The sequence below is a fragment of the Oryctolagus cuniculus genome, chromosome 2, assembly GCF_051225735.1.
Source record: "Oryctolagus cuniculus isolate XC-2025 breed Fujian yellow rabbit chromosome 2, ASM5122573v1, whole genome shotgun sequence".
Classification (NCBI taxonomy): Eukaryota; Metazoa; Chordata; class Mammalia; order Lagomorpha; family Leporidae; genus Oryctolagus; species Oryctolagus cuniculus.
In genome coordinates this window covers 89,587,093-89,595,978 of record NC_142868.1, presented here as the reverse complement: position 1 = coordinate 89,595,978, position 8,886 = coordinate 89,587,093, and the positions used below count along the sequence as shown (strand labels likewise).

The window sequence follows — 8,886 nt, the reverse complement described above, 5'->3', positions numbered from 1 at the left end:
TTTAGGCCAGTGCTCCAGGGCAGGGCCCAATCCACAGTAGACCCTGAAATCAGCATCTGTGCTATCCGTCTCCTCCTCTTCCATCTTTGTGGGGGAGCTGAGGGGTACAGGGACCCCCCCTCTACCTGAGATGCCCTTTCCTCCACTTGCCAGAGCCTTCTCTGTCTCCTGGCACCCTGTCCCATCACTTGTCCCTCCAAGGTCAGGTTCATTTTCACTGCAGTCTTGCAGGTTTTGGGTAGTATGTTCCCCAGCCACTCCCACACTGAACAAGGGGACGGAGGAAGGGGGCAGAGCTTAAGGCAGGTGCCCTGGGCAGGGTCTGGAGATATTCTGCACTCCCGTCCTCTCCTCCAGCCCCCGGCCGTGTGCTCTGCAGGCTCAAGGCAGGCCTGTCGAAATCCTCTCCCTTCTGTCTCTGGACGAGTGTGTGGGGAGGCTTTTCTTGGCGCTCACACTCTGGGCCCAGGCACCATTGCCTTGGCCCTGCCCCACGCCCAGGGTTGGCTGGGCGGAGCTGCCCTCTGGCTCCCAGCTGTCAGCAGTGTGCGTGCTGGTATGCAGGCCTGGGAGCTCAGAGCCTGGAAGGTGCGGGCGGGTGGCAGGGAAGAAGGCGCCAGGCTGGTGTGCCAGCATGGAAACCGCCTGGGAACCGCGGTGCACGCTGAGGGTGCTGAGGGCTGGTGTGGAGCTGGGCTGGGGTGGGGGGAGCAGGCTGTGGAGCTCCGGGCTCAGGCTGGGCGGTGAGGGCTCCCAGCAGTCTGCTTTTTCCTCTGCATAGAATAACAACAACAACAACAACAACAACAACAACAACAACAACAATAATGCAATCAGAACTGCTCAATACAGAGGCAGTGTTCCTGGAAGGTAGTGAGCTCCCTGTCATGATGGTATCCCAGAGACTGCATTCTCTCTCTCTCTCTTTTTTTTATTTGACAGGTAGAGTGAGCGAGCGAGAGAGAGAGAGAGAGAGAGAGAGAGAAAGGTCTTCCTTCCCTTGGTTCACTCCCCAAATGGATGCTACCGCCGACACTGCGCCGATCTGAAGCCAGGAGCCAGGTGCTTCCTCCTGGTCTCCCATGCGGGTGCAGGGCCCAAGTACTTGGGCCATCCTCCACTGCCCTCCTGGGCCACAGCAGAGAGCTGGACTGGGAGAGGAGCAACCGGGACTAGAACCCGGCGCCCATATGGGATGCCGGCGCCACAGGCGGAGGATTAACCAAGTGAGCCACGGTGCCGGCCCAGAGACTGCACTCTCACCCTTGAGTGATAGTCGGGGCTGTTACAACCAGAGTGACGTGGTTCCGTCCAGCCTGGAGATTTCCCACGCTGTGGCTAGATTCCTGGCATGCGATTGTCAGACCTGAAGGCAGGGGCTGGCGTTGTGGTGCGGTGGGTTGCATTACTGCTGTGATGCCAGCCTCCCGCACAAGCGCGGGTTCCAGTCTCAGCTGCTCCACTTCTGACCCAGCTCCCTGCTACTGCACCTGAGAGAGAAGCTGAAGATGGCCCAAGTGCCTGGGCCCCTGCACCCATGTGGGAGGCCCAGATGGAGTTCCTGGCTCCTGGCTTCTGCCTGGCCCAAACCTGGCCATTGCAGTCATTTAGGAGAGTGGATGGAAGATCTCTCTCTCTCTCTATCTCTCTCTCTGGAACTCTGCCTTTCAAATAAAATAAAAATAAATCTTAGGAGAAAAAAAAAGCTCTCAAGGGCATAGGTATTTACTGTTATTTAATAACAGGTGCTGTATTTTGAGCTAATTGCTTGAATATATCATATGTATTTTTTAAAAAGATTTATTTTATTTATTTGAAGAATTACAGAGAGAGGTAGAGCTAGAGAGAGGGGTCTTTGATTCCACTGGTTCACGCTCCAAATGACCGCAATGGCCAGAGCTGCGCTGAGCCAAAGCCAGGAGCCAGGAGCTTCTTCTGAGTCTCCCACGTGGGTGCAGGGGTTCAAGGACTTGGGCCGTCTTCCACTGCTTTCCCAGGCCATAGAGAGCTGGATTGGAAGAAGAGCGGCCGGGACTAGAACTGGTGCCCACATGGGATGCTGGGGCTTTAACCCACTGCGCCACAGCGCCAGCCCTACAATATGTATTTTAAGGGCCAGGGCTTAGTCCCCAGATCTGCCACTTTTGTCCCCGTGTGACCGGAAGTTGGTTAACCTCTGTGACCCTTACTGTCCCTGTCTGTGACAGGTGGGTGCCGAGAGCTCCCTTGCACGTGGGTTAATATGGGCGTGCTCAGAGCCTTACTCAGCATGGTCCTTGTGTTTCTTCTTCCGAGGCAGGGGTTGGGTGAGCTGAGGGTGAGTGGGCAGGGGAGAGGCTGGGCCAGGCGGGAGAGGACGGCTGCAGAGCAAAGCAGAACTGCTCCCTGCCTTGGACCCGTCAAGGTGGTCAAGATGGCTTGCAAGGGCCTCTGGGTGCTCATCTCTGGCCCCAGAGAACTGAGGACTGTGGGGATGGAAGCTGCTGAGACGCGAGGCCACAGAATGGCTCAGTGTGCCTGGGTTTCCTGTTAGTGTTCAGGTAACTGTGCCTCGCACCAGACAGTGTGCAAGCTTCCCACGGCTCTCAAGGTCAAGGGACCCCCCCCCCCCCTGCTCCTGTGTGCACCTGACTCCCCACATGACCGTGTCTGTCTCCATCTGAGTGCCTGTGGGCACCTGCAGGACAGATAATAAACCTTCCGTGGTCTTCAAGATGAAAGATCTTGTTTTTCTGTTAGTCTGAGAATTTAGAGGAATCACTTCCAGGTTACAGGGCTAAGTTCAAGCCAGCTAGACTAATACAGATAGAGAAGTGGGGAGAAAGGATGACAAGGCTTATTTTTAAATGGTTTCTTATTTTTTTAAAGATTTATTTACTTATTTTGAAAGGGAGAGAGAGGGGGAGAGAGAGAGAGAGAGAGAGAGAGATCTTCCATCTGCTGGTTCACTTCCCAAACAGCTGCAATAGCTGGGGCTGGATCTCCCACATGGGTGCAGGGACCCAAGGACTTAAGCCATCTTCCACTGCTTTCCCAGGGGCCTTAGCAGGGAGCTGGGTCAGAAGTGGAGCAGCCGGGACTTGAACCAGAACCCACATGGGATGCCAGCACCGCATTAGGTTTAATATTTATTATTTATACCATTCCCATTTGTAGAGGAGGCTACCAAAGGTCTGAGGTGGTTATATGACTTTCTTGAGGTTACGCAGCTGACGGGAAGCCTGGTCAAATCCCTAAACTTTTTTTTCCAGTCCCAGCTCTGACACAAAGTCACCCAAGGAAGCCACTGCCCACACCCTCGGGCTCAGTCTCCCCATCTGACAAATGGGTGGGTTCTTCCACCAGGAGTCAAATGTCATTATCTCCTTCTTTCTCTGTCACTCCCACCTGGAAGAATGGGTGACTGGCTTCCCCCAGGGAAGCCAGGGGCTGCCTCCTGGGGCCGGCTAGCCTGGTTGTGAGACAGGGCTGGGGAATCTCTGTGTTGGTGTGCAGAGAGCTTGGAACCCACACCGCCGCTGCTGTTTTGCAGCCCATCTGTGCTATGGGGCCCTCTCCTCCCTGCAGGTTTGCAGGGTTGCTGCCACGAGGAGCCGACTCGGTTGTCTGGGGCTCCCAAGGGCTGTGCTGGGGCTGGACCGAGCCACCTGAGCCAGTTCCCGGGGAAATCCCCAAGGGCATCCCAGCAGCCTCCTCCCTCGCGAGGCCTTACAGGGCTGTACAAGCTGCTGGCCAGGACGCCGTCCCTCGTGCTCAGCCTGGATCCCTGAGCCGTGACTGCAGGCCCTTGCCTCTTGCGGAGTGCAAAGGGGGATCAGCTGCGTGGGCTCCAACATCAGCTGTTCCTCAAGACGACCCTGCGCTGCGGGCCGGGTCACCAGGCCCGATTTGGTGCTCAGGGAATATGTATTTATTCCCGCCTGCGTGCCCAGGCCACAGCCGGGTCAGCTGCAGGTTTCCCAGAGGTCCCTTTGATGCCCGGCTCTTGGTGTCTGGATCGCTCTCTGTGGAAGCCTGGCTTGGGTGACTTAGGTGGAGAAGACGTTTGATGACAGCTGTGCACCTGCAGAGAGGCTGCTTCACCTGGGGGAACCATGTTTTTTTTTTTTATTTTTTATTTTTTATTTTTTAAGATTTATTTATTTGAAAGGCAGAGAGAGAGAGAGAGAGAGATTGTCCATCTGCTGGTTCACACCCCCCCCCCCCAAATGGCCACAACAGCTGGGGCCAAAGCAAGGAACATGGAACTCCATCCGGGTCTCCCACCTGGGTGCAGGGGCCCAAGCACCTGGGCCATCTTCCACTGCTTTCCCAGGTGCATTAACAGCCAGTTGCATTGGAAGTGCAGCAGGTGGGACTCGAACTGGCGCTCCTTTGGGATGCCGGGTTGCTGTGCCACAGAACTGGCCCTGCTTTATAGAGGTGGCAGAGACTTCCACCTTCAGCAGCCTATCCAAGCTGGCTTCCTGGTGGAGGCGCCCCAGCCTCTCCTTTGTTCGGGATGTAGTTCTCTTAGTGAGGTCGTTTTTATCAATCAGCAAGGCCAGGGGTGCTCTGTGAGTCCGTGTGGTTCCTTTGCCATCCCAGGGACCAGGCTGAGGACAAGGGCCAGGGCCACAAGGGTCTTGTGACCACAAGAGGCCCTGCCAGCGTTCCATCCTTTTCCCGAGGAGGCAGGGATAAACTATAACCAAGCCGCGAGCCTGCTCCTGCCGTCACCAAGAACAGCGTATCGACAACAAACGCACACAGGCCTGCAGGGGCGGCCCTTCCCCGCTCCAGTCTTCTCTCTGCTCTATCTTTAGACACACGCAGGGAACAGCATCTGGGAGAACAGGTGAGCGGTGGGAGGGGTTTCAGAGGCTGGGCCGGCCCCGAACCTTCAGTGGGATCTTTGGGACCCCCATCGCCTTCCGTCCTTGTCTGTCGCTCGCCCCCCAAGCACAGAGGCCTATTGTGCTTGGTGCCTGTGCTTGGGGAGAGAGGACCTGGCGGGCCCCACCTGGCCCTGGGCACCCTGGCCCGGGCTCCTTTCTCTCCAGGAGGCTGCATTCCCATCCACAAACCCCCTTCCCCGGGGGCCTTGGGGTTGAGCCGTTCATTCACGAGGCTGGGACCAGAAGCTGCCCAGGCCATAAATCTCCGTGGCTGTCAGGCCTGGCAGCTGAAGAGGCTTTGGGCCTCCAAGGAAAAAATCTACCGCACCCCACCCACTCCGGTCTCTGCCAAGAAGCTGTTCTTCGAGCCCCTGCCTGGCTGCTGCTTCCTGGGAGCTGCTGTAGGCGAGGAGGAAACCAGGGCCTGGGGAAGGGTGGGGGCAGGTGCGGGAGTGGCCCCTCTGTGTGTGTGTGTGCGTGTGTGAAGAGGGTATTGCGTGCCCTCCCCTGTGTGGTGGGAAAGCTTTCTGGGGTCTTCCCAAGTGGGTGGAGCAAGTGCAGGGACAGAAACTCAGAGCTGGGGCCAGCGCTGTGGCAAAGTGGGGTAACCTGCAGCCTGCAACGCGGCATACCATGTGGGCGCCAGTTCAAGTCCCGGCTGCTCCCCTTCTGATCCAGCTTCCTCTTTATGCATCTGGGAAAGCAGCAGAGGGTAGTCCAAGTGCTTGGGCTCCTGCCACTCACATAGGAGACCTGGATGAAGTGCCTGGCTCAGCCATTGTGGACTTTTGGGGTGGGAACCAGCAGATGGAAGATCTCACTCTCTGTAACTCTTGCCTTTCAAATAAATGGATAAAACCTTAAAAAAAAAAAAAGCTCAGAGCCGTGAGACCCTCAGGCCCACCCCCTCATTTTGTAGAAGAGACTGGTTCCCATGCCACAGCCAAGTGCCACAGCTCTGCCATCGTCCAGATGTCACTCAGACCACCAGGAGGGGGCCTGGCTGTCACAAAGGCTCTCCCGACCCTTCTCCAGCCTCCACGGAGCCGGCACCTGTGGGGTTGGAGCCACCTCAGGGACTTGTTGCCGACCCCATGAAAAAGACCAGACAGGTGGCAAAGATGTAGGGAGCCAGAGGCTGTCCGTGGTGGCTCCCTGGTGGGCAGCAGGTGCACGGCCGAGGAATGGAGCAGCCCTGGACAGGATATCTGGGCCGAGAGGGCCGTGGGCTTTGGGGAGGACTTTGGGGCTGACTTTTCTTTTTCTTTCTTTCTTTTTTTAAGATTTTTATTTATTTGACAGGTAGAGTTATAGACAGTGAGAGACAGAGAGACAGAGAGACAGAGAGAAAGGTCTTCCTTCCGTTGGTTCATCCCCCAAATGGCCACAACAGCTGGAGCTGGGCCTATCCAAAGCCAGGAGCCAGGTGCTTCCTCCTGGTCTCCCATGCGGGTGCAGGGCCCAAGCACTTGGGCCGTCCTCCACTGCCATCCCGGGCCACAGCAGAGAGCTGGACTGGAAGAGGAGCAACCGGGACTAGAACCCGGCGCCCATGTGGAATGCTGGTGCTGCAGCAGAGGATTAACTAGTGCGCCACCGCGCTGGCCCCGAGGCTGACTTTTCTACTTGTCAGGAGGGCCCAGTGTTGGCCACTTTCCTCTTCCAAGGCTTCCCTAAGAACCGAGAGTGGCAGCGAAGGAGGAGGTGGCAGCAAAGGCGTGGCTGACTCTCGAGGAAACTGTAGCGCAAGGACGGACTGTGGGAGGGGAGCCCTCACCGGAGCGGGACCCCAGACCTTAGGGTGGGGTGCCAGGACTCAAGCCTGAGCTGGCTCAGGAAGCAAAGGCACGCAAGCTCGCCAGGAGCAGACTGCACGTGTGCTCATAGAAGACGCGACGCGTGAAAACATGGCCACGACCTCGGGACAACAGCCCACAGTAAAGGCAGCTTTACACGCCCTGCTTTCAAATGGCCAAGTCTGTCTTCACCCCCACCGCTCAGCAGCGGCTGCTGATAGTTTAGAGGCACCTGTGTACGGCGGGGAGGCAGGGGAGCTTAGGGGAGCGAGAGAGGGGGTTTGGGTCACAGGGACCTGGGTTCCGGGCCACCCTTGACGTTGAGGAGACGACTCAACAGTGTCTTCCTTGGTGCACGCTTCCCAGGCCATCGTACACGTGAGCGACACCAGATGCTGGAGCGGTGCTGGGGCTGTGGGGGAGGTGCTTGGTGAGCGTTCCCTTTTACAGGCATCTTGGGGTTCTTGGTCCCAGTCATGCTGAAAAGGACCTCACAGGAAGGCAGAGCCACAGAGGAGCTCATCTTCCTGGGTAGGAGGTGAGTGGGCTGGCCTATTTTACTTTAGTTAAAAAATTCTATGTATTTGAAAAGCAGAGCTACAGAGAGAGATGGAGAGACAGACAGACAGACACATACACAGGCAGATCTTCCATCTGCTGGTTCACTCCCCAGATGGTTGCAACAGCCAGGGTTGGGCCAGGCTGAAGCCAGGAGCCTGGAACTCCATCCACGTCTCCCATGTAGGTGCAGGGGTCCAAACACTTGGGCCATCTTCTGCTGCTTTCCCTGGTGCATTAGCAGAGAGCTGGATCAGTAGTGGAGCAGCCAGGGCTGGAATGAGTGCTCCTATTTGGGATGCTGGCACTGCTTAACTCACAGCACCGCAATGCTGGCCCCGCTGGGTCTGGTTTATTTTTTATTTTATTTTATTTTTTGACAGGCAGAGTGGATAGTGAGAGAGACAGAGAGAAAGGTCTTCCTTTGCCGTTGGTTCACCCTCCAATGGCCGCCACGGCTGGTGCGCTGCGGCCGGTGCACCGCGCTGATCCGAAGGCCGGGGCCAGGTGCTTCTCCTGGTCTCCCATGGGGTGCAGGGCCCAAGCACTTGGGCCATCCTCCACTGCACTTCCCTGGCCACAGCAGAGAGCTGGCCTGGAAGAGGGGCAACCGGGACAGAATCCGGTGCCCCGACAGGAACTAGAACCCGGTGTGCCAGCACTGCAAGGCGGAGGATTAGCCTAGTGAGCCGCGACGCCGGCCACTGGGTCTAGTTTAAATCTGGTGTTAAAGTATCTGTGAGAGGAGGCAGGGGCAGGAGGGGTGGGTTCCGTGCATCCAGGAGAATCGTCCAGGAATCAGGAGATGGGGTGTGGCCGGCAGACTGGGGGTGTTCAGGGCCTTTGTTGCCTCTGGCCGGGGTTCATTCCGGGCTGTCTCTGAGGCTCTGAGGCTCTGCTATGAGCTGAATTGTACTCTCCGCTTTGCGCTTTGCCAATTTCTGTGTAGAAGTTCTAACCGCCCCCACCCCTGTCCCCCCCAGAACGTGACTGTGTTTGGAGCGGAAGGCCTTTGAAAGGTAAAGAAGTCCAAGGGAGCCGTTTGGCGGGCCCTAGTCCATGGTGGCCGGTGTCCTAAGAGGGCAAGCTGGATGGGATACGCCCCAAGGAAGACCACCGGACGGCCCAGGCCACTGCGAGCCGAGGAGAGACGCTGCAGGAAAACCTAGCGCTGGCTGTGGGCCTTTCGCCTCCCAAGCACTGAGCTAAGTGTCTGCTGTTTGAGATCCCGTGACCACGGCCCTGGCAATGTAGCACCGGCTCCATCAGCCTCTGTCTGAGACCTGGCAGAGGGAAGAAGGGACCGTGGGTCAGGGGACCGTTGCTTCTGAGACTGCCGCGTGTTTGGAAATCATTTCCTGGGGGGCTGGCGTTGTGGCACAGGGAGCGAGGCTGCCACGTGCAGCGCCAGCATCCCACACTGTGGCGCTGACTCGGGTCCCAGCCGCTCTGTTTCCCACCCAGCTCCCTGCCAATGCACCTGAAAGGCTGCAGAAGACGGCCCAAGTGTGTGGGAGACCCGGATGCAGTTCCAGGCTTCTAAATTTGCCCTGGCCCAGCCCTGGCTGTGGGGGCCATTTGGGGAGTGAACCAGTGGATGGAAGATTCTCTCCTTCTCCCTCCCTCCCCTCTCTCTGTGTAGCTCTGTGTTTCAA

At 57.4% G+C, this 8,886-nt stretch overlaps 1 long non-coding RNA gene across 1 annotated transcript; it reads left to right on the top strand.

Moving 5' to 3' along the window:
* The first annotated feature begins 4,292 nt into the window (after positions 1-4,292).
* LOC149127887 (uncharacterized) lies at positions 4,293-8,886 on the top strand. Its single transcript, XR_016229622.1, has 3 exons — positions 4,293-4,837; positions 7,124-7,211; positions 8,215-8,886. It is a non-coding gene; the product is annotated as an uncharacterized LOC149127887 (long non-coding RNA).